We start from the raw sequence: 25,492 nt of genomic DNA, 5'->3' as shown, positions 1-25,492 counted from the left end.
AACTTTGATGTAGAAATCTGAATACTGGAATCAGGGTCCCTGTAGTCCACTGCCAAAGGGAGACCCATTCTTCACACTAACGCCTTACCTGAAGCACCAACTAGGAACCCATTGGCAATAACTTATTTCTGTTATGCAAGATATATATATATTTTTACTTTTGCATGTTGCCATTTTCTCAAAACTACCTTTAAATCCACCTGGTTTCCAAGAGCTACTGAACTATTGATTCCATCCTAATACTCCTTCCCTATACCCCTGCACTGAGGTGGGCCCGTATGGTGTCTCCTGTAGACTGCTGCAGCAATAAATAATTTTTCTCCATTATTCCAGACGTGACCTCGCCCTGTCCATTCTACACTCTGTGTGAGAACGACCCATCTAAGCAATTACATGATCGTGACATTCCCTCCTCCTCACTGCCTCCAGGAGAATATCTGCATCTCTTAGCTGGGTTTGCTAGATGTCTGATGGCATCACCCCCCAGCAATCCTTTCCTCCCTTTCCTTTCCCTAGCTCTGACGCCTCCACACCTGTTCCTGGCTGTGACTACAACCTGCTCTTTGAAACTGCCATCCTTTACACTACTGTACAGAATTTTCTTCCATTTGTGCATATTCAACATTTCAAACATGTTACCTTCTATGAGTTCTTAGAACCTGTTCTGTCTGGGCCCTGGTTTTGCAGCTTACCATCACCTCCCCTCCCTGAATGATTCCAAGGAAGCACATTTTCCCTTGTGTTGTTAGCATCCAAGCTCACCATTATCTTCACTTCTACTCGCTGCACTTTGATTGTTGGTGGTCTTTCTACATGATTATGCTCCTTGTGCCTTAATATTCTATAAAGCTTTGTGTTTAGTACTGACTGGAATATAGTAAGAAACTCACTAAATGTTTGTAAAATGAGTTAACAGTTTATAATAATGACAACTGTTTTCAAGACAGCTCTTCCTTTTCATTCTCTCCCTTCTCTCTGACTTCATAACAATCTCGAGAAAATAACTCATCATTTTACTTCCATTTCGGAAATTTTCCAATACTCCTTGTTGTCAAATGAGTGACCTACAGATGTCTCTTCCAGGAGTTCATTTCCTACCTTATTTGAAAAGCTCCTTTTTTAGATATTGTGTACCTCAATCAGGGAGAAACCACCACTCCCTCTTTTCCACACATCCCTGCCCATCTGTCTTCACATCTTTGAGCATGCATCCCTTATGTAGTTAGTATTGTTCCTTATTTAAAAGTATGGAATTTGGGGCAGCCCGGGTGGCTCAGCAGTTTAGCGCCGCCTTCAGCCCAGGGTGCAAACCTGGAGACCCGGAATCAAGTCCCACATCAGGCTCCCTGCATGGAACCTGCTTCTCCCTCTGCCTGTGTCTCTGCCTCTCTCTCTCTCTCTCTCTCTCTCTCTGTGTGTCTCTCATGAATAATTAACATCTTTAAAAATATATTTAAAAATATGGAATTTGCACTTAGGAAAGAACAAAGGCCATCCAGTAATATCTCATTTTATTTCACTGTGCATTCTACTTTTAGGGTGATTTCTTACTTCTCTATTGGATTAATTGAAAGGGAGGACTATATATGCTATTAATTTTTGTCTCGCATAATATCTCACACATTGTAGCAGATCACTATATTTGTTGTGTGAGAAAAATGAATTAATGAATGAATAATGGCTGACTGGTCAGTGTGCGTGCATGTGTGCATGTACACCATGGTGATGGCTATAACTTAATCACGGACACTCTTACATTTCCTGAGTCTTTTTTTTTAATACCTAATGTATTGAGGATTCCAGTTAAGTCTATCATATAAATAAAGTAATTGCAGAATAACTAACAGAGTTAAATCATGTTTAATAACTAAAAGCAATGAATTATTCCACATCTTTTAAAAACACAGACCTGAAAGGACAATGGGAACCGTGACTATCGCTAGAGTCATGCACGGGCGTCCTTACTCAGATGCACTCATGTCCAGCATCTGAGTCTCAGGCAAAACTGGATGGAAACAGGAAGGGAAGGGAGTAACAGATGAGAGACTGTTCTGAGTGACTTTCTGATGAGAAGAGGGGAAATGACTTGAATCAGTGTGGACCCAGATCCCAGAAGGCAGGAAAACCTTAACCCAATGGGACTTGTAATTAGACTATTCTTAGAGCATGTTAACACCTCATTAATTTGAGTGGGCTCTGACCTTAACATGTTAGGCATTTTAATAATTACCTTGGGAATATCAGAAAGTTCCCCTCTTTGTAACTTAAGGGTTTCTCTGAGTTTAGTGAAATATCAGATGTTACTCATCCATTTCAAGCTCAATGTTCCCAGAGAGTATCCACTGATATATTTAGGAATGTCAGAAAAGCCTCCACATGATCAGAGATAGGATGGACGTGGGTCTGTGTCATTGCAAACCATTAGTACAAGGAATTACAAAGCTATCCCTTATTAGAGAATCATTACTGGGAGAAAAATTTAAATATAGGCATAATAAATAAATCCTATCACTAGGTCAATTAAGGACTGCTTAATGAAAAGTCTTAACCATGCAAACACTTGATTTATCAATTCCATTTCTAGGAACTGAAGGTCAATAAATAAAGCTGAGTATAAAGACTTGCTTAGAGAGATGGTTATTACAGAATTGCTCATTAGAAAAGAAAATTGCAAGAAGCCAAATATTCAATAATAACAGTGCATGGCATACTCTGCAGCCATGAAGATACTGAGTAGATTTATGTTTATTCACTTGGGTAGCTATTCACAAATGCAAAAGAAGAGATGCACCAGTGATATATATCCCAGAACGTAGATGATGCAGCCTAGAGGTTAAGAATGAGAATTGGCCTTGCTGGCAGCATTACTTGGGGCTACTTCATCTAGAAGAGCTGTTCAGTATTTCTGGGACTAAGCTTCTCCAAGTGCAAAATGGTTTGCCCAATAAAATGCCTTTCAGTGCCTACTATGTTATGGAAGATTTTTATTTCAATGTTAGATGAAGAAGCAACCACTCATACCCTCAACACCCAAACACACGCATCTCCTTTCCTTTGTCGCTAGTTTGCAGTATGGAGCTACTAAGTTATGAAGCCACGAGGCTGTCCTCGAACTCGCTGCATTTCCTTATGTTTTGCCATACATGTGGGAGCTAGAATGAAAGCAAAAAGTCATTTCAACTGTATTATCATTGTGGATTATGCAAATTAGTGTACTGGATTTAACAAGAAGAGATTCAGAAAATAAGGATGAAAATTCCCAATGCACCCAGTCATTTAGTAATAGCATTGAATTGTCTTTCCACCATGTGTCCAGTCCTCCCACTAACCAGGAACGCAGTCTGGTAAAGAACAGGGGCTCCTGCAAATAATCTGGGTCTTAGCCTAACTGCACAGTTGTTTCAGCTCTGTAACGTACTGTCCTTTTATTGAAGCATGAGGCTTAACCCGTTCTTTACCTTCTAAACCTGGCTTTTTGGAACCACTACGATTACTAGAGATGCGCTGTCATGCTAAGCCAGAGAAACTGCCTTCTTCGCTTTCCTTCATTTTTTTTCCTTCTGTGTTCCTTTCTTATGCAAACCAATTACCATAAACTTAGTGGTTTAAAATAATACAAATATATTCTTATAGTTGTGGAAATCAGAAGTCCAAAATGGGTCTCACTGCTTTAAAATCAAGGTGTCAGTAGGACAAGACTCCTTCTGGAGGCTGGAGAGGAAAATCTATTTCCTTAACAATTTCTGGAAGCCACTCAGATTCCCTGGCTCATGGCCTCTCCCCATCTTCAAAGCCAGCAGGGTGACATCTACAAACCTCTCTTTCTCCCAGTCTTTGTGTGTGTGCACACATACCTCTCTCGGATTCCTGCCTGACTGTTTCCCTGATGAGGGCCCTGTGATTACACTGACCCTCCTGGATAACCCAGGATAATGTCTCCATCACAAAGTCCTTAATCTCTAACGTAATATACTCAGAGGGTTCAGAGATTGGGATACTGACATCTTGGAGTGACCATAGTTCTGTCTACCATGCCTTCCTTCTAAACAATCCTTTACACCAAAATAATTTTGAAGCATTCACTTCTTAATATCCCACAGTGCTTCCCCATCAATTTTAGGACAAAATCCAAGACCTTGCCAAGCGATACCCAGCTCAGTAAATGTCCATGTCCATCCTTAACTTGCCTGGGTCCTGGGTCCTCCACTGGTATCTTTTTATTGCAGCTGTCCTGACATTGTCCTGTACCTTCCTTCCTATGCATGGACTCTTCCCTTGGTACAGGTAGGAGACGAGAGAGGAATAAATGAAGTAATGATATAGTGAATCAAAGAAAGAGGAGAGTTTAGTGGTATATTTAGGAAGTAGAATTATCTTTGCTTAGTGGTCTCTTAATTATGGGGTACTCTGAGCTGACAGGTGTGAAAGAGGAAACTAGGAACACCAAATTCTGAATAATGAGCAGGTTTGGGGGTGTAGGAAGATCATGGATTCGGTTTGTCACATATAGGAAAAAATATACAGTAAATGTTAGGATTAGTGCATTACTAACTTCCATGGAGTTTCATGAAAAATTCAAGACTATCATTTATATCAATGACTTAAAGTCTATTTTAATTATTTATTTATTTGAATTACACATTTTAAAAAGCAACATAAACATCTGACAATACAAGGAGTTATCGTTCTCTTAAAATACTCCCCTGTAGGGTCCTATGGATGTTCCTCTTAAACTGTGATCCACAATCTTGCGAGACCAATGCAAATGATAAATAATGAAATAATTTTTGATTTGGATGGTAGTGCCAAGCATCTTGTCAGCTGTAAAAGACAGTTGGCCCATAATCTTTAGATGTTAGTCTATTCGTTGCTTTTGATTTAATTCCTCAGGCAGGCTATGAATAGCTAACTTGCTGATATTTGTCTTAGGTTTGCTTTCAAAGCTTTATTTGATGCCAATTCATAAATAATACTTGCTGCATTAGAGAATCTCATTATCCTTCATTAGGAAAAGCATACTAAGTAGAAGTTAGGATTCCATGTCAGGTTCTGCCTTTGGGATGAAAGCACCAATGAAGGCACTGGCATTGCAGTTTGCTGGTACAAAGAGGCAAGAGAATGCAGGTCCTAATCTTCTGGCCTTTGATATTCTGCATAACCTAGGTCTTGTATCAAAGACCCGACTTAGACTAATGTATGACTAATAGATAAGAAAAATTAGTAAACTTTTAAATGAGTAGATGTTTATTATATCCCAGCCATCCATGAAGGACTGTGGCTAATGACGTGCCTGATATAACTGGTTAATAAGTAGTCTTTAAGTAAATGTGAATCACAGAATTAATTTTTCCCATATGTGAAATCAATTATAGGGGATCCCTGCATGGCTCAGCGGTTTGGCGCCTGCCTTCAGCCCAGGGTGTGATCCTGGAGACCCGGGATCGAGTCCCATGTCAGGCTCCCTGCATGAAACTTGCTTCTCCCTCTGCCTGTGTTTCTGTCTCTCTCTCTCCCACTCTCTCTCTCTCTGTCTCTCATGAATGAATAAACAAAATCTTAAAAAAATAAATCAATTATAGTTATTAATCAGAAAATTTAAAATCCTTCTAATTGGTATTAAATATTTTTCACACAGCTATTTTAACCAAGATTTACAGCGTGTATGAAGATTTCTCTTCATACACATACACTGACACATACACACACAAAACTTAATTAGACAAAGATACAACCTTGCCTGTAGCTCTTCCCCTTATTTTGTGGTTTTAATGCTTGCAGTGTGTCTGAGGTTGACAAAGAAATAGAAAATGCAGTATTTTATCTCAAAAAGCTTATGGTACACCAGGGATGACACAGCAAATATACTGGGACAAACCAGAATACTCCTATTAGTCAAGTCACTGATTTAAGATACATTTATATCATTTTATGATGAGCTTACAAAATATCTAGGAACTGAGTGTTAGTATAAATTGGAACAATATTTTCTGCTAAAATATTTTAAACCAACTTCTTCAAAGAAAGAATGTTATTGAGAAATAAGAACATTTGGATTTTTGAGAAGCCAGCTTTGTAGAGATTGAGACACAAGTAGAAGCTAATGATTCAGAAAACACAGGACATGTAGTGTCGGCTGGACAGAACTCTGTAGCATAGGCCCTTGTGGTGTTACCACCATTCTTGGCTGCTCTGTCAGCAGGCTGGATGCCCCAGATGTGCAGAAGAACCGAGGATGACAGGATAACAGAGGCCGCTGGTTAAACAGTGGGATAGATTTTTCAGCTATAAGCCAGAACAGCAAGGCATTGGAATTGTTGGGAAAGGTGGTAGACAGCTGACCACAAACGGTGACTTGTGCAAAGGAGCAGTAGAACTAAAAAAAAATTAAAAAAAAATTAAAAAAAAAAGGAGCAGTAGAACTATGGATCCAGGTGCATATAGATACATACATGCATCTGTCCAAATGAAAGGAAAGTTAAGTTCATAAAAGTTCCAGCAGGGGAGAATACAGATTGTATTGTTCTAGACCTCCTTTACCTCGAAGATGAAAAAATTTGAAACAATCTAACCAATTCATAGAAATGAATGCAAAAAGAGTTGGGCTGATTGGATTTCCTCAGGGAGCCATAATAAAGGGAAACCGACTCAGAATCAGTGTGCTGAAAAGATGACCGTCATGATAGACCTGTGTGGGTCATGGAATTGAATTGGATAGTCAGAAGAAGGTAAGCTAAATTTCATTATTCCCTGACTGTGAGGGGTGACTATTAAAATGACATTAGTTAGGGAAGAAGGAAAGAACACAAACATGTGGCCTTCACATCACCTTTTGTCTTTTCCTAAAGAAGTATTTTGTAATCACATGTCATTTTGATACAGGCACACAAGAGGATCACTGAAGAGTTAAAGAACAGGATATTCTGGGATTAATTTTGTTTCTTTAAGCTTTATTTTTTAATTTTTTATTTAAATTCAACTTAGTTAACACAGAGCATATTATTAGTTTCAGGGGTAGAATTTAGTGAAACATCAGTTGCATATAACACCTAGTGCTCATTACATTGATGGGCATTTATGTTGCTTTAAATGACTTTATTAGTCAAGGTTCTCCAGAGAAATAGAACCACCACTGAGATATTTTAATAAGATAATGGTAGAAGAAAATCTAAATGACAGTAGTAGAAAAAATATAAATAATTGCTTCATATTTAGAACCTGATCTGTCAATTCTTTGCTCCATTTTTTTTCTCTTCCGTTGGCTTACAGAGGACAAATTTTTAGTTCCATTTTCTGAGGGAGGGCTAAAAAGGTATGAGCTTTTTAGCTAGTTGCAGTAAACCCTGAATCACTTACTAACCTCACTGCAATGAAGGAAATATTCTAGTAGCTTTCCCCTTGTAGCTAATTAAATATTTATATAAAAGAAAGCAATGTATCTCAATAAAGGAAATACATTCAATTTACAACAGTTGCAGGATGTATTGTCACCGATTTCAAGCAAAGAGAAATTGCAGAGAGCTATGCATTCATTTTGAAATACAAACACATTGCTTTTTTCCTGACTTCACCTTTTTCTTTATGCAGCTAGATACTAATATTATTGTGCTAATTTATTAGGTCTAGTTTTTTCCATGTCAAATTGAACAACTTCAAAATTTCCAATTTGCAAATTTAGCGCCTAGAAACTACATTTTACTACTTTAAGGCACTTGTCCTGTGTATTTCTTTATAGTATTGCTATGTTTGCCATCCACTTGCATCATTCGTGGTCAAATATTATAATAATATGTAATAATATGTAATAACGAAATGCTTAGAGCAGCTGAAAACTGACTTGCTGCTGCTGAATCCTAATTTACTTTGAGGATTTCCAAGAAACCAAACTGTTCAACCATGCTCAACTCTGCATCTAAGATGTAATGTCAAATCAGAAAATGGCTTCATAAAAAAATTTCAACATCAGGAATTCATTCCAAAGAAAGCACTCTTGACGACCTCATCTCTAAGTATGGTTTTAAATATGCATCAAGACTGAAATCTGGTCCCAAAATAAGAATTCTTTGAGATCATGCTGCCTCTGAAAAAAATACATGGCCATCATTGGTCACTGTTTTTCTGGGCAAAAGGTGAGAAGTGGGATGAAAAATCCCTCAGTACGGTTTATTTTTGGCTTTGCAAAACAAGACTCTGCATTCACTTAAGGAAGTGAAAACATTTTAGTCTATTATTTTTAATATATTAAAAGACATTATTTTATTTTTAATATATTATTCCAAATGGATAGGAATAAAGTAGACATTGCAGCAGTAACTGGAGCCAGAGTGCACTGTGTTGCCTCTTGAAGCCTCTGCAGTTGTGCCTCACTTGCAGGGACCAGGGAATCAAAGTCTAGGGCTGGTTTTTCCTCAGGGGATCAATGGCTAAAAGAAAGGCCTCCACATCCTCCTGTGAATGGGAAAGATCCAGGTCTGCTTCCATGATTTTTTATTATATTTAGTATAAAATTGCAGCCTTGCCCATTGTATATTTCCAAATGGGAGGTCATCACTGAAAGGTTTTCCCCACTAATTGCTTTTGGTTTAGGAGTCCTCAGACTCCCATCTGTATATGCAGTGGCCCATGTGGCACAGTTACAAAAATGACTAAAATACTTCCCTCTGTTAATACATTTTATTTTTCCATTCCAGGACGAGAAATGGTAAAATAATTTAATATAAGCTTAGTATGTCATTTAATTTAGTTAACCCTGGAGAAAAACCATATTGGGTAACTTTGTTATCCGTGAATAAAATGGGTGACAAGCAGAGATCTATTATTCTTATAGAGTATACTCTCTGTTTCTAAGATTTTCCATATAAAAGATACAAGAAGAGGGGCACCTGGCTGGCTTGGGGGATTGAGCATGGAACTCTCCATCTCAGGACTGAACACACGTTTGAGCCCACATTTAGTATAGAGATCACTTAAAAATAAAACCTTAAAAAAAAAAAAGATACAAGTGGAAAAAGTATTATTTCTTCACTAAGGAGTGAAGGTAAATTACTTGTATCCTGTGCAGGTGGTTAGAAAACCACCAAGGATTCCATCTGATATCTTTATATTGTACCTTCTTGTCCAGTACAGGCTCTTTTCTTCCCAGGACTCAGCAAACGTCAGTGATAATGGCCAATGTGGTGGGTCAGAGTGACTTCAGAGCTGCTATAAAATCTAATTTTGCTCTTATTCTGAGCATGAAATTATGACTTCCAGAATTTTACCCCTAAAAAGACACTGTAGGTATTGGACCATGTGTCAAAAATGGTTCTAAATATTGAACAGTTTCAACTTTTTAAAAAAGTAAGTTTTATAATCTACTCAATATATAGGCACAACAGTAAATGCATATAACTTTATGAATAAGGCAATGTGTGTATTTTGAAGTTACATACTCAAAAAGTGTGCTGAAGGGGGAATGTATTCTGACAAATTAAGCAATTACTGCTTGACAGTGATTGTGGGTTAGGCCTTTTTCTGCCTGTTTTATTTAATTTGAATACTCTTGTTTTAGAAGACATCTGGCTCTTATGAAGCATCTCATGAAAGTTCATTCAATGAAGGAAAGTTATAATTCATGAAACCAATATTGTTGATGTTTTCTTTTGAATGGAAATTTAATGAGATTCTTTAAGGCAAAAGACTATTAAATAGATACAATTATAATATCCAGTTTAGGAAAATAATAAAGAAAGTTGGTGGTACAACTTTTCATATACAATCATATTCGATTTCACTGGCAAACAGTCTTAAAACTAAGAGATCAAGAGTCAGGATCTGGTTCCTCTTAGTAAGAAACCTTTACTTGTACATTTTACCAATGGACATTGAAGAAATAGGAAAGGAAAGTGGGGTGGTTAATGGCCAAATACATTTTAGAAACCATACTCAATTTCTCTCTCTCTCAAATAGTCTTAAAACAAAAGATTATGTTGACCTGTGTACCTCAAACTTATTTCTTGATGGAATCTTTCCTTCAAGGGACGTTTATTCATATCGGTAGAGCAAGCATTCTGAAAAATATAGTTTTAGGAAATGTAATGATATAGCATAATTACAACTCTTCTCTAAAATAACTTATAGATTTAATGTCAATCAGAGAGAGAGGAACACCATATCATGTCGCTCATATGTGGAATGTAAAAAACAAAATAAACGAGCAAAGGGAAGAAAGAAAAAGAAGAGAAAAGAAACAGACTCTGAACTACAGAGAATACACTGCTGGTCACCAGAGGGGAGGGGATGGGATGGGGGGAGCAGGTGATGGGGATGAAGGAGCACACCTGTCCTGATGAGCACCAGGTGATGTATGGAAGTGCTGAGTCACTATATTGCATACTTGAAACTAATATCACACTATGTTAACTCACCGGAGTTTAAATAACTCCAGTTATGGGACAGCCCGGGTGGCTCAGCGGTTTGGCGCCTGTCTTCAGGGTGTGATCCTGGAGACCCGGGATGGAGTCCCACGTCAGTCTCCCTGCATGGAGCCTGCTTCTCCCTCTGCCTGTGTCTCTGCCTCTCTCTCTCTGTGTATCTCTCATGAATAAATAAATAAAATCTTAAAAACTCCAGTTATTTAAATAAAAATTCAAAAAAAATTTTTAATTTTTAATGATTTAATGTTACTCAAAATCTAAAGAAGTTTTAAAGTAAAGAAGAAAAGTTTTATTTCAAATTCAGCATAGATATAGATATACATGTATACAAGTACACCAGATGAAATTGAGAATTACTTTTTATAAGAGTAACAAACTACTTGTAGATTCTTTGATTTTAACAAATTATGTAAAAATGTGGAAATTTACTACATGTACTTTTGTCGCTAAGATGAGCAGAGTTTTTTTGACTTATTAACATGAAGATTTTGATTTTTAAAATATTTAAGCATTATTTCCTTTTCAACTTATGAGTTATAGCTCACCATTCAACTGATATTCTCTTGCACTTGACTTGCTAAAACTTTATTCGAGATTTTTGCATCTTATAAGTGAGATCTATTTCAAGTTTATGCGCTTTATATGTACTATTTTTTGTATCAGGGTTATGGTACATGTTTTCAATTACTGGGAAATTACTATTACTGGGAAATTATCCTTTTTTTTTTTTTTTCTGTTCCTAATGGGTTAAATAGCCCCAGAAATATGTGTTTGAATTTACAATAAATTTAACTATAAAACCTTCTGGGAGCATCTTTTTTGTTAGTAGTTTTTTGATAAGTATCATAAAAAATTTCCAAGGCTTTTTGTCTATTAGCTTACTGACTTGATTTTGTGGTCATTTTGGCAATCTGTATTTCCTAGAAAATAATTTCAAACATATTTTATTATTTTAATTATAAAATACAAAGTGTCATTATATCTCTTTGTTCATGCCAAATTTTGTACAATCCCCTATATCTTTTCATCTTTACATTACCAACTGGTTTATGTATTTTATTCTTTAAAAGGAACCATCCCATGACTTTATTTAACAATACAAACCTTTACCCTGTTTCCTGCTTAAATTATTATACACTTTACTTTTTTAAGTCCATGTAACTGCTTTTTCTTACATTATCTTTCAAATTTTAGATTTGACTTTTGATTCAATTTATTTTAATACTATATCATTATGTAATCAAACTGTGATGGGGAACATTTTGATATGATTTTTCACAATTTGTATAGTTTCCTATGCAGTGGCATTAATATATAATCTCATTTAGATTTCATTTTATGGAAATATAAAACAGTGTTAAAAATGTTTCCTGGGCAGCCCGGGTGGCTCAGCGGTTTAGCGCTGCCTTTGGCCCAGCTTGTGTTCCTGGAGATCTGGGATCAGGATCGAGTCCGGCATCTGGCTCCCTGCATGGAACCTGCTTCTCCCTCTGCCCGTGTCTCTGCCTCTCCCTCTCGTGCTGTGTCTCTCATGAATAAGTAAATAAAATCTTTAATAAAAAATGTTTCTTAATGGAGCAGACTTAAAAATGATCCCATTGCCAGTGACTAGTTCATATTAAGACTTTTCCAGGTTAGCAGACAAAACCCTGTTTGGTGGGCCTGCTTCTGTGGATTCATAGAAATCAAAGAACTATGGGCTGCAAAGAATTAGCAGATCATTTGAAAGGAAGACATCCCTTCCCTCAGACTGTGTTTTCATGCTCAGGTAGGTGCTCACCCTATGAGCTTTGCTGAGGGATCGTTTTGGCTACTGGAATAATCACCAAAGCCACCATATCTGTAAGGCAGAAAAAATGTTTCTTAACTAGAAGTATAGGTGGTTTTTATTTATTGTATTAATGCTTCTCATCTATTTCTATGTTGTCCACAGTGAACATAAATTATTTTCAGGAAAAAAATATTTTTAAGTCAAGTTGGTCTGTAAATTTATAAAGGAGACAAGCCCTCTGTTCCCAACACAAAGCAGTGAGATGACTATGGAAATGGGTCATATGAAAATAGGATATACAAAAAGAAAAAAATTAAAAGAATATCCAGTGATTCAATAAATAAATAAATAAATATCTGCATGGGGTAGAAGAGGGAGGAGAATCAGGTTGAAGCCCCTGACCCAAAGAAAGCAGGAGGGAGAGCCAGGGATTGGTTTCAGAAACAGCTCAAAGACTAACATCACCACTGTCAGCAAGGTGGGACTCCTCCAAGACGTAACCTGTCTATTTATCAGAGAAAATCAAAGCAAACATGGAGCATTATTTCACACACATCAATTTGGCAAAGAAAGAAAGAAAGAGACAGAGAAGGAAGGGAGCGAGGGAGGGAGGGAACAACAAAATAAATTAGGCAATTACAGCTACCCATGGAAAAATGGGAACTTTCTTAAGCTGCTGGTGACAGTTTTGAGAGCTAGTATTTACAGTCCAGTCGAGGTGTGGGACACGTTGTTCCAAATGTTTTGTACATGTAACTTATTTCATCCTTACTGCAACCCAGTAAGATAGACATTATTGTTACAGTCACTTGACAGATGAGAAAACCTAGTCACAGAGAATTATCTTGTCAAGGTCACACAGCTGGTTCTTAGGGATTCTGACTCTAGATTCCATATAATCCTGAGAACATAAAATAGTACAATTACTTTTGAGAGCCGACTGGAAAATTATAGTCAAGTTGACGAAGCACACACTGGAAGACCATATATTTCCACTTCTGGGTGTTATCTCTCCACCTGACACTTGGAGTCAGATTGCTGAGTGCAGGAGGATCTTTGAAACAGTATTTACAACACTAGGAGATGCATAGTATTTATGTAGCACCAAGTAAAATTCTTATATTTATTATGTATTTTGTTCTTCACAACAATCCTATGGGGGGTTACTATTAATATTTCCAATTTAAAAATGAAGATGAGGCACAAGGAGATGTGTATAACGTGGCAAATATTTAAACTATGTAAATGCTGGGGCACCCGGGTGGCTCAGTAGGTAAAGCATCTGCCTTGGGCATGACCTCAGGGTCCTGGGATCAAGTTCCACATCAAGCTTCCTGCTCAGAGGGGAGTCTGCTTCTCCCTCTGCTCTGCTCCCTCTGTTTGTGCTCTCTTTCTCTCTCTCTAAAGTAAATAAATAAAATCTTAAAAAAATAAGCTGCCTAAATGCTCATTAACAAGACAATAGATTTTAAGCCTAATATATTCATACATGGGAAGCTTATAACAGTTATACAGTTATACGGCAGTTATACAGTTATACAGTTAACAACAGTTATACAGTTGTACAGTTATAGTTATATATATATATACAAAATGAGCATACATTGTATGTATACATATGTGTAGAGAGACAGAGATACTTAGAGACAGAGAGAGAGATGCACAAATCTAAAAAAACAATTTTTGAAAAGCTTACAGTAATATACTTTTAAAGGTAGGAAAACATAAGGATGACATTCTACATGTACTAACAAGATTCTCTTTGGATTGCAAGGAAAGAAAATGGGATTGGTTCTTGTGTACCAAGGGCTACCAGTATGTACATAGTTTTATTTTTTGAACAAAACAAACTCTAAAGTTAAAATGAAAGAGTATCAAGATTTTTTAAAAGCTGAGTGATGGGTATGCTGCTGTTTTTACATGACTCTCTGTATTTTCCACATGATTAATATATTTTATACTAAAATATAACAGTAAATTGAAATTGTACCCATCACGAATTAACTTGACATTAACTGTATTAATCTTATTAAAGATTTACTTGTGCATGAGAACAAGTTATCATGAAAAATAGCTAGCAGTATTTACCATCAATTAAGAATTTATATTCTGAAACTCTAAGTACTTATATTAATTTACTCATTTAATTATTTTTGTGAATTCCATTAAATTGGTGTAAATATTGTTGAAATTGTTAAAGACAAAACTATTGGAAGACTGAGCTGGGATTAATATGGTACCATGGGTACCCACATCACCTGTGCTATATGACCTCTCTACAACGCTGTTCATGCAAGAGTCATCTCTGGTGAGTTTCTGGTCTCAGTAACCTTCTTTTCTGGATGTGAGTTCCATGCATTGAGTCACCTAGACATGAGCCCAACGCCAAAAACCCTACATGTTTTATCGGCACGGCCTTCAGAGTAACCATACCTTCACCTCTTCCTGCCACCTGGGTTGTGTCTGAGGTTTGAAACGGGCAATGGAGAAGTAACATCACTAGGAAAGAGAGAAGCACTAGGAAAGAGAGAAGAATGACACATAAAATGAATACTGGGCACTTTAAAGATCCATCTGTGTTGAGAAATTTTACTCTTCAATGAATCCAATAACCATATTTATGTTATTATCGGGTAGGTTTATGTCCAGGCATGATTCTAAATTGAAGATCCAAAGAACAGGTGAGGCTGGGGCCATGTGGATTAAGGGAACTGAAGACATCTGAAGAGTATGTTTCAGATTATTCATTTCCTAATTAGTCTTCTTGAAAAAAGGCCTGAGAAAAACCAAATTTTGGGACCCAGTTGCCTTGAAAAACTGAATAGATCTTAGTGTCAAGAAGAGAGCTGTGTGTTAATCCAATGTCATTCAAACTGGAAGGAGGAATGGGTGCGAGGTAAGAATACACTCATAATCATTTAAAGAGAAGCAAAAAAGATAAACAGGCCAGCAAATACTAGGGAGTAAATGCAAGATACTTAGTTTAAGTTCAGAAACCATATAGTGGCTCCATGGACTGGGAAACAGGGAAGGATGAGAAAGCTGGATGGAAACACCACTGTGCGCTGCTAAACCACCATAAGTCTAAGCTACCCGGAAATGTCCCAGACGACACAGGAGTCCTAAGTGTAGAGAAAGGCCAAAGTTGGGTTTGGAAAAGTAGAATTGTAGACAATAATTCATTATTTCATAGTAGATGAGATTTCCCAAGGACAGCATGAGGTTAAGAAAGTCAGCAGGTGAAGGATGTAACCCTTGTTCCTAAGAGGTTGGAGGGACCCAGGATGAATGGAAAATCTGATGGAAATGTAGGAGGAAAAGGACAAAGAGTAAGGGGAGAACCAAGAGAAAGAATGTTCAGATGTGTGAGCATGTCTACAATGATGCTGGTGCTTTTAAGAATTTTATTAGCTTATTAAATTCAGGTTGCTAATTAAAATAGGCAGCTTGATGTTTCAACCATATTTTTGGCTTTTGCAAACTACTTTCTTTTTCCTCTTGCTGTATAAATCTTATAAATCATAATTAATAACACACTGCTTAGAAAATTTTTAATTAAGGGTTGATAGGCTGGCTCAGTTGGTTAAGCATCTGACTCTTGGTTTACGCTTAGTCGTGATCTCCAGGTGGTAGGATAGAGCCCCGTGCCAGGCTCTGTGCTCAGAGGGGAGTCAGCTTGTGGTTCTCTCCCTCTGCCCCCCTGACTTGCAGGCACTCTCTCTTGCTCTCTCACTCTCTCTCTCTAAAATAATCTTCAAAATTTTTAAAATCAAGTATGGACTATATTAGACTTATGGCTAGTGATCCTCAAAGTATCTCAAATATTCATTTATCACTGTTACTATAAAATGGAAGAGCTAGAGAGTAAAAAAGTATATATAGGAGAGATCATTCGTGTTTTAAACTAGGTTACAAGATTATTATTGTGTCATCTATTTCCTTTTCCTCAGTGAATGTCTGCCTTTAAACAAGGTAAATAATCTGAAAGGGAAGATTTCTTTTTGGTAATCCCCTTATAACACATACAAAATATAGTCTTCTCAAGCGTGTATGTTACCCCAACAGTATGACTTTCTAGTACCCAAAAATACTCTGCTCCTCGCCTTCCTGATGTCGGCGTGCTGCTTTCTGCTTCTGGCTGCACACGGCCCTCGTGGCCCACATCTCTCCAGGACCTGGCCACATGCTGTTTCAGAGTGAATATGAAAGAGAAGCATGTTTGGCCTCTCCATCTGCAGTGGCTCGAGTGCAGACTTTGAAGTACTCTCTGCAAGAGCCGTGTTTCCATCTTTCCAGCTATGTGTGTGGACTCGCTTTTGCCCACATCCGTGTCTAGAGAGCAGGACTCACGGCTGTGAACTCCCCTCCAGCCTGTCTGCTGCCCAAACCCCGGCCACAGCTGCGAGAGCCGCTCAGTCCTTCCCCCTGACACAGCACAACTGGGGTTATTTAAATTGCTCTAACCTTTGGAAGAGGGTAGGGTGAAGGGAAGTACTTCAAGAATAAGCTGGCTTTAGAAAATCTTTAAAGCACTACAAAAAAAACAAAACAAAACAAAAAACAAACAAACAAACAAAAAACACCCCCCCCATAAAAAAAACCCCAAAACATTAAAACTGCTTTTATGATAAAATTAACTCATTTCATTCTCAAAAGCCCCAGGAAATACTACTGTCACTCCTAGGATTCACATTTTTGAGGCAGTGACTGACCCACAGAAGCCCTAGGTCCTGGAGCTGGAGGGTAGAGGGGTCAGGGCACAGGCCTGGGTCTCTCCCCGCATGCCAGCCTGCCTCCTGTTCAGCAGCTGTCCACAAGGGCTTAAGGGCAGGGCGGAGGTCCTCGGTCACAGCTCTGTCCCCACGTCCGTGTGCTTGCCACCCAGCCTCACACACTGGCAGCTCTGCTGTGAGGCAAGCCCGCAGAGCTACAGACCCTCCGGGTCAGGGGCAGACCTGGAGATGGTGTCTGCTGCTCATCCCTTACAGTGAACACAGGCCAGGCCCCGGGTGTGTCTCCATCTAACTGCGCTGTCCTGGAAGCAGGCAGACATTCCTTTCAAAATATGAGAATCATTTGACCGTTAGTCTTGACCCTCAAAATGTGACTATTTGGTTCTGCAGAGCCACTGGAGATTCTTTACTGCAAGGCTCCAACAATGTCCCTAAGAAGCTTCATCTTGGCTGAGAATCTTCCATTAAAAGCTGTTGGTTGGATGAGTGGCAGCTTCCGAGCAAAGTTTCTGAGACATAGATCTGGCCATCGTCTGCAAGATGCACTGCAATAGGTCAGTATGAGCTTCAGAGAGACTGTGCTGATTGATGCACAGTAGACAGTGGTACCCAATTCCCTTCTCTCTGAGCTAACACTGCTTAGAGGAACATCTTATAATCTGCCTTGGTAGCTCAGACAAATATTTGGTTGTATGAGAAAAATGTGGTTGGTTAGCTCTGGCGACTAGGCTAGCTTATTCACTCAGAAAACTCACCGAATAATGCCATGCTGAATTTTTAGCGTTTCATACTTTTAGCACCACTTGTCTGTAAGCATAAAATCATCTTGGGATAACATTTTCATAGACTTAATCTAGCCCTAGACTCTGACGGGCCTCTTGATCCATGCATTTGCATCCCCTGATAGAGAATAAAATATTACAAAGACTAATGAAAGGCCACAGAGATTGAAGACACTCCTTGGTAAAAACACATTGTCCTCAGAAGGCAGCAGGGCCCCAAATCCATAGTGAAATGAGATGTATCTCACCAGATATCTATGAAGAACACTAACACAACATTTAGTTATGGAAACTAATGCAATGACAGTAGAGCCACCTGGTAGATTTTAGGACTGACAACATGAAGTCTTTTATGGTTTTAAAATATAGGGGATCAAAAAAATGTAGGGGATCCCTGGGTGACTCAGCAGTTTAGCACCTACCTTCGGCCCAGGGCGTGATCCTGGAGACCTGGGATGGAGTCCCACGTCAGGCTCCCTGCATGGAGCCTACTTCTTCCTCTGCCTGTGTCTCTGCCTCTCTCTTTCTCTCTGTGTCTCTCATGAATAAATAAATAAAATCTTTAAAAAAATAAAAAATATTTTTAATACGTCTCTTACAACTACAAAATTGCACTATTTCCCCTTAAATGGTAGGCCCTGAAAATAACAGGAAGGATATGGAACAAACATTCTTCTTTACAATTTATGAAAATAACTTTTTAGATTGCAATAGAAAAAAAAAAAAGGCCTGTGGAAACTTGTTTACCCCCTCTTTTCATAGGCTGCTGCCAAGAGGAAATGAATAGTGTCTTTTGAGATATTCACAGACATCCGGTACGGACTGGGGAGCTTGCTTTGAGAGCCAGCATTTAGTCTATTTTCTGTATTTGAACCATTCTGGACAAAGGCTGCCCCCGACGCTGTGACAGAGCCTTCCCGCACACCAGATGCAGGACAGTTCTTCCTCCCCTCTTTCTGCAAACACTTGTCCTCATCCTCCCATCCTGCTCCTGCTGGTTTCTTGCTCTGGCACCTGGGCGAGTCTGCAGGTGTGCGGCGGGTGTTGTGCCCTCAGCCTCTTCTCCCTACTCAGCACAGGGGACATCCTGGGACAGGTGAGCATTTGCACGAAGTGTTTCCGAGGGCTGATGCCCTGGCAGGCAAGCCACCTCTCCCCTGAGTGAGACCGAGCACCAGCCAAGTGACCCCTTTCCCCACTCAGGGAAGAATCTGCTCTACGACGAGGTGTAAACACCCCGTGGTGCAGCAGTTTCCCGGCCAGCTGTCCTCCTGCAGACCCACCATGGAAAAGAATGAGCCCTCGCGCCTCCCCTCACACCTCGTGTGTGCTGGACATTCTACAAAAGTTTTGCAGGCCACTCTCACATGCCAGTACAAGTCTCTGAGAACACGCTTACAGATGTAATTCTAGCCACACTTTCCTCCCGACTTGTAAGTGGCTGCAGCAGTGATGTATTTGCACGGACCCTCTCCCACCCAATTTCCTTAGTGTCAGATGCTCTGTGTCCGAGCCCACACGGCGCCTCTCATCTCTGTGGGAAATAAAGACGTTCTAGGGGCCTTCACCTTCTACTCTCGGCCAACTTCACCCCTAAGGCTTAGGAGACAGGGCTGCTGGCCTTGCTCTCTGTTGAGACCCACCCTTTCTCTGGCGGTACCTCCCACTGGAGCCTGCTCTTTCCTGCCCCAAAGGACCGAGTCCTGACTCTGTATCTCCAGCATGTACAAGTTCCTGTTCCTTGTTGGCTGTGCCTTCTCCGGTTCTTCATCCTTTAGCCAGTTTTCAGTGTCATAAGGTCTCACCGCCGTGAAGAGGTGAGTGGGTGAGCTGGCGCGAGGCCGCCCACCTGCCGCTGAGCTGGGGCGTCTTTCTGTGGGTCACAGTGTCCCTTCTTCCCCGCAAGTTAGCCCTTGCTGTCTTTACCCCTGCATGTGCCTCCATCCTCACAACTGGACTTCTGTCTTCCCTCCCCGGGCTCCCCCCACCACCCAGTGCACCCCAGAGTCTCACCGGGGTCTCGGGCCGCAGCTAACCCGCCAGTCGAGGAGCAGTGAGCACTGAGAGCCGAAGCCGGTGACCAGGCCGGGCGGGCCTCCGCAGGGGTCAGGCAGCTGCGTCCGCACAGCTAGAAGCTCCGGCCGTGAGGCGCTCCCAGGCTGCGCGTTGGCCCGTCAGGTCTCCTTTCTTTCCCACCAACACTCCCAGAGTGTGACCAGGTCCAAGGTCCCAAAACTATGCCAGGAAGAACCTTCCTAACAGTTCCTAGGACGTGGTGGCTCTCTTGATTCCCTCGTGCTAGATTGGCTTTACAGAACACAAGAAATAAAGTTGCTTTGTCAGAGTATTGAAAATAAAGTCAACAAGTCAGTAAGAAGTTTAAATGGTTTTGCCTTTTTTTTTCCAGGGGGGAAAAGCAGTTAGGAAGATCGGAACGTATGAAGTTAACTGGGAGTCGGGGGACACGTGCCTTGAGAGGCCCCAGGCTGACTAAGGGCTGGACCATGCCCGCTGGGAGACGCAGGTGCCCACAAGCTTGTCTGGAGGAAGTGCAAGCACAGAGGGGGTTCAGGCCGCAGTCAGTGGGGGCTTGTCCTGAGAAGGCACCCTGGCCGGGCTCTGCGGGACCCCAGGCGGTCCAGCAACCTACAGAGCTGCCCTTTACCACTGGGCACAGGCAGCCTTCCCGCCGATGGTCTAAACACATAAAATCCTCCTCCCCCCACTTTTTTCTCATAAAGTCACTTTTGAAACAAATCCTAAGACATCAACATGATTTCTAGAGAAAAGCGACATGAAGCAGCTTTGCTTCTCACGCTGACCTTTGAGGAGTCTGGCTGCCTGGGTTTTGGACACATACCTTACGTGACCCCACATTTGTATCAATCCAGGTCCATAGACACTAAAGCATTGTGAATACCCATGTGAAGCAGCTCACAAACAATCCCTTCATGATTTTCTTTAGGGCTTATCCTCTGGACATGTTCAAGTTTTCATACCTTGAAGCAACAGACCAGCTCTCCTGAGCAAAGCATGACCCATGTGAACATGAGAAGTCAACAGCTCACACACACAGGACCTCAAAGAAAAATAATAAACCCGTCATAACGTGTGACAAACACGCTTTCAGGGTTACTTGGGTTTTTAAAGCTCCTTTTATATATGATTAGTTTCCAGATTCACAGCTGATTTTTCATTTACATGAGTTTTTCACTTTCCTTCTTGGTATTGGATTAAAATGTTTCTCTTCTTTGCTAGGGAATTCCCCCATCCTTGCCAGTGGAAGTCTGAGGAGCTAGAGACAATGTGCGGGCATTTGAGTCAGAGAGGGTGTGAGCAGAATCTGACTCCCACCAATGACTAACTGGCAGCCTGCTGCAGGTTGTTGAACCTCTACGCAGAGGCAGCAGTGCCCACCCAGCACATGGGTAGGGAGGATGGGATGATGTTGTGCATGGAAAACATATAAAACTATCTAACCGGGATGCAATAAATCCAAGTTATTTATTATTTCCACAGCTTCTATGTATTAGGCACCATATCTTGAGATATTTCCTACCTAAAATTGCTGAGATTTGAGATGATGAATGAGGACATTAAATTATGCATGTATGTTTTAACCAAGCCTTTGCTAAGTACTCTGTCCTGTCGTGCCTCACCCCGGAGACAAAGCGGGTGATGTATCATCCAACAGCTCAGAGCTGAGTAGAGGAGACAGGAAGCAAGACAAGGACGTCCAGCAGATGGTGTGGGCTCCGGGCACACTTGTGGCTGCCCCAAAGGTGTTTCAGTTCAGCCTTCACAGGAACAGGGATATTTGCCTGGCTCTTATAGGATGAGGAAGGTTCTCCAGAGACAAGTGACCGTTTACACATGTTGTCTGAAAGGCAGGACTGACTCCGTTACACAAGGAAGCTTAATGACACGTCAGTGATGCAGAGTAGGTAAATGGACACAGTGAGGGTAAACGAACTCACAAATGTAGCTCTGACCTGGACTCGTAAAACCAGTGCACCTGACTGGCCATCACTCTTATATATCCTGTTTTCCTGAGCCAGCCCTGGGAATACAGAAGCTCCCCCGCTCCCCCTGGGCTCTGGGTCCTGGAAGCAGGCTTTAGGTCCCCTGGAGGCACATGTTTCTCAAGTCCACTGTCCTCCCTTCCGATAACAATATCCCATCTGCTCTGAGTAGTTTGGGGAACTACCACTTCCCCATTACCAATTATGCAATTCTGGTGGTATGGCCTAGGGTGTTACTGGCATGGCTCATTCCCTTGGACCATAGTGACCGAGGTCAAGGAAGGGTTTTAACATATTGATTAATTGATTGGATGAGTTCACAGATTAGCAGATGAATACAGACTTCAGCCAGCAGCCACATTCTATTTCCCTGGCCATCAGGCTGTTTCAGGCCCTGCCCAGTAATTTCATGCAGTCCCATATGCATGTTCTGTAGACATATGTCCCATGTGTCCCATGTGCCAGGCCTGCTGGACAACAACGCCGTCTCCGCAATAGGCGACAGGAGGATGTGATGGCTGCTGCCAGCTTCGGGGTGCAGAAGCCCTCCCATGAGAGCTGAGCCAACCCAGGGGCAAGAGGAGCGCAGAAGGGAAATGCTGCTTATTACAATCCTAGCTCCTAAGTAAACTACACTGTTCATTGACATTAGCCAGCAATACCCCAGATGTATTAATTTCATTTAAGTATAATCATTGATCATTTTGAGCAGGAAGGACCCTGACTGATACTATCACCTTTTTTGTCAACTACTTGCAATTCTTTATTAGCACGAGGTTGTGAAATTTCACTTCCCAAATTTTCAGATCCCTTGTTTGCAGAGATCAGTCTATTTTTTTTTAAAGATTTTATTTATTCATTTGAGAGAGAGGAAGCACACAAGCAGTGGCAGAGGGAAAGGGAGCAGCGAAGCGGGGCTCCATCTCAGGACCCTGGGATAATGACCTGAGTCCAAGGCAGATGCTGCACGGACTGAGCCACCCAGGTACCTGAAATCAGTAGTTTTATCAACTGTCTACCCAGTTTATCAGCACAATCTAGGAACCATACACCTGAGAGAACTTAAGTTCAAGGATTTCTGACACCTACCTGTCACTGCTTTGTTTTTTTTCCCTTTATTTTATTACTTTCCTTCTGGGGTTTGGGAAGTCCATCTCCATGGGCTTTCAGCCCCTCAGGTTCCTAGGCCACCTTATTAGTGTCACTTTGTTTTACATTTATTTTATGGATGTGTGCAGCTAGCATGCAGAAACACATCCGTATATTCCCTGACTCTACATAACTACTAAACTGATTCGGGGTTCGTCAGAGCAACTATCTATAAACATTGTACCAAAGTCTAAAACTATTTTAATACAGAATATAATGAAACAAATAATGATCTGAAAAGGAGTATTACAACTTACCAAAAATAACATTCATACGATTACCACAAGTTGGGTATGAATAATCAATATTCAAAAGTATAAAATATAATAAAGCATACATAATATTAAAAGCATTTTGTATGCACTTCAATTTCTGATTTATTTATTTATTTTGAATTGATAAGTGTTTCAGAGCATCAGCAAACATGTATCAGACTTTTACTGTTAATTTTATAACGGGATTCCTAATGGAGAATTCTGGTTGACTGCCTAGTGGATTAAGTTTTATCTTATTTCAATGATGGAGCTACCATCCAGTTCTTCCCACTTAAGCTCTCTCTATAAATATACACAGAATGTCAGTTAACAGTGATTTCTCTTCTTTCTTCTGCATTAGGTGTTCCTTCAATAAGTGGCTTCAAGGGGAAAATGAAACTTACTGGCTAAAGATTAAAAACAGTTACATGTTCTCATCCAACTTACAAATCAGTGTTTCTAATGAAACTCCCACCTTAAAACTGTCTTTGTGTGGGATCTATCCTGCTGAGTGGGTACAGATTGTTCAGGTGTATTTCCACTATCTTCACGCTAATAGACAGTGTCAGGCTTGTATGTCTCTAGAATTGCTCATTAGCTGCAAGCTGCTGGCTTTGACTTTCGTGTCCTTGAAACGATGAAATAATGCTCCTATAAATCCGTTCTTCTTAATGTTTCTACTTTAAATAGAATGTATTATGAAAGTGAGATCTAAGCATTTTTAGAAATTCCGAGCTGGGGATACCAGTTTAGTCAGAACAGTGTCAAATGTGGAACCCAAACAACATAATTGGTACTTTGAGGTTGAGGTTGATGTGACATTCTCTTGAATACATTTTAATGCTTATGCATATTTAAATTAAAATTTTAACTCCTGACATTCAAACCAACAAGCCACCCAGCATGCAACTAGAGAGACATGTCTGACAAATAAGATGACGCAGAGCAAAAATCACCTGTCTTGAATCCATACTTATGGCACGAGAGATTTCTAAAAAGCCTAGTTGTCTGCTCACATTTTGATAGTGGATTCTGATATTAGCACAGCTTTTCTGACAGCTTCTTATACAGAAATAATTAATTTCCAATATTTGTCTATATATGAAATGGCTGCCAGCTAGAAATGATGGTATGGTGCATATTCAAGTCATGATATCCATTTAGTTGTATGATTTTACTTTTTGTATGGCAAATAAGTTTCTGGCTAAATCACACAATATAATTTCTTGCTTCCTGGAAGACTGGATGGAATAGGAGTCTGTGCTAGGTACATCCTACCCCTCCCTATCAGAATCCACCTGTCCTGAAAAGTATTACAGACTTTATCCCCTTTTCACCCATGTTGTCGGCTTCAAAATGGCAGGGCTCCCGCAGAGAAGTTTATCTGTGAACACAGCCAGAGCCAGTTTGGTAGAACAGATGCCATAGTCTGTTCTGCCCTAACATGATCTCATTATGACCCATTTAGGTGCCACGTGACTGCAGGTGTGTTTTGGTTGCGGGTTCTAACCTCAGGTGCAAGAGGCACCCCCATGCACAGCCAAGTCACAGTGGGGGAAATGATCATCATTTAATCATTCAGTGCTGTTTCAAATTTATAATTTCATCTCACATATATCATACTGCCAGCTTTGGATTAAAATGCCAAAGTGAAAATTCTCATGTTCAATAGGAGGCACAAGCGAAAATTATTGTATCTGACTGAATCTGTACTTGCAGTGAACAGCTGACATTTAAATTGGGAAGTTGCCAACGGCCTTTGGCTTCATTCCATAATTGTCAAGTTTCATGGCATTGAGGAAGTTGTTTTAATTCCAAGTAACAGGAGTCATTTTGCATCCTGAGATTCAATGCTGCTACGTAAAACCAAAATATGCCCACATTTATGGCACGGAAATACAGAAGACCCTTCTTGCCAATTGTCTCTGTGTTTATTTACTTCAACTCCCAATAAACAACACAGATCAGTTTTGCCACCCACGTTATAAATAGCACAGCAAATTCATAAAGAGTCTTTCTTCAAAGGACGGAAATGATCCTGAAGTCTGATTGAACTCACAGTGTCCTAGTAAGGGAGATGGGGAGGAGCAGAATAGGTTTTCCAATTTCAAGTTCAGGAAAGTAAGGAATACAAAAGTTAAGTGGCTGGTCCCCTTTTATTCAAATAAATTTATTCAGGAGTGGAGCCAGAAATAAAGATCAAGTCTTCTGGCCCATGCACTAGCCCCATGCTGCCTCACAGCTTTCAAAATGTTCATTTTCTTGGAAAATGCTGCAAAGCTTTCCCCCACTACAATACTAGACTCAGACACACTGCCATCTACTGACCCACCAAGGAATGTACTGCTTTCTTTTCCATAGGCCATCTC

The 25,492-nt window shown here is 40.2% G+C and overlaps 2 long non-coding RNA genes across 19 annotated transcripts in view; one reads left to right on the top strand and one right to left on the bottom strand.

Moving 5' to 3' along the window:
- The window catches only part of LOC144311166 (uncharacterized), a 243,173-nt gene that overhangs the window by 169,814 nt on the left and 47,867 nt on the right, over positions 1–25,492 (bottom strand). For 6 of the 9 annotated variants that reach the window (XR_013376741.1, XR_013376743.1, XR_013376739.1 and 3 more), the window contains 2 exons: positions 20,698–20,777; positions 19,712–20,005 (listed from right to left, as the gene is read on the bottom strand). The exons of 1 other annotated variant lie outside the window; for it this stretch is intronic. This is a non-coding gene — a long non-coding RNA (uncharacterized LOC144311166). Of the gene's footprint in view, positions 1–17,856; positions 18,259–19,711; positions 20,006–20,697; positions 20,778–25,492 lie in introns of those variants that run through there. 2 more of the 9 variants (XR_013376748.1, XR_013376747.1) reach the window with 2 other exon arrangements.
- Positions 1–25,492, top strand: part of LOC144311165 (uncharacterized) — a 51,849-nt gene that overhangs the window by 18,398 nt on the left and 7,959 nt on the right. For 6 of the 10 annotated variants that reach the window (XR_013376732.1, XR_013376738.1, XR_013376737.1 and 3 more), the window contains exon 4: positions 17,307–17,470. The exons of 2 other annotated variants lie outside the window; for them this stretch is intronic. This is a non-coding gene — a long non-coding RNA (uncharacterized LOC144311165). Of the gene's footprint in view, positions 1–5,372; positions 5,570–11,790; positions 11,998–17,306; positions 17,471–25,492 lie in introns of those variants that run through there. 2 more of the 10 variants (XR_013376734.1, XR_013376733.1) reach the window with 2 other exon arrangements.

The sequence above is a fragment of the Canis aureus genome, chromosome 3, assembly GCF_053574225.1.
Source record: "Canis aureus isolate CA01 chromosome 3, VMU_Caureus_v.1.0, whole genome shotgun sequence".
NCBI classification, from domain to species: Eukaryota; Metazoa; Chordata; class Mammalia; order Carnivora; family Canidae; genus Canis; species Canis aureus.
This window is presented reverse-complemented; position numbering and strand designations above follow the sequence as displayed.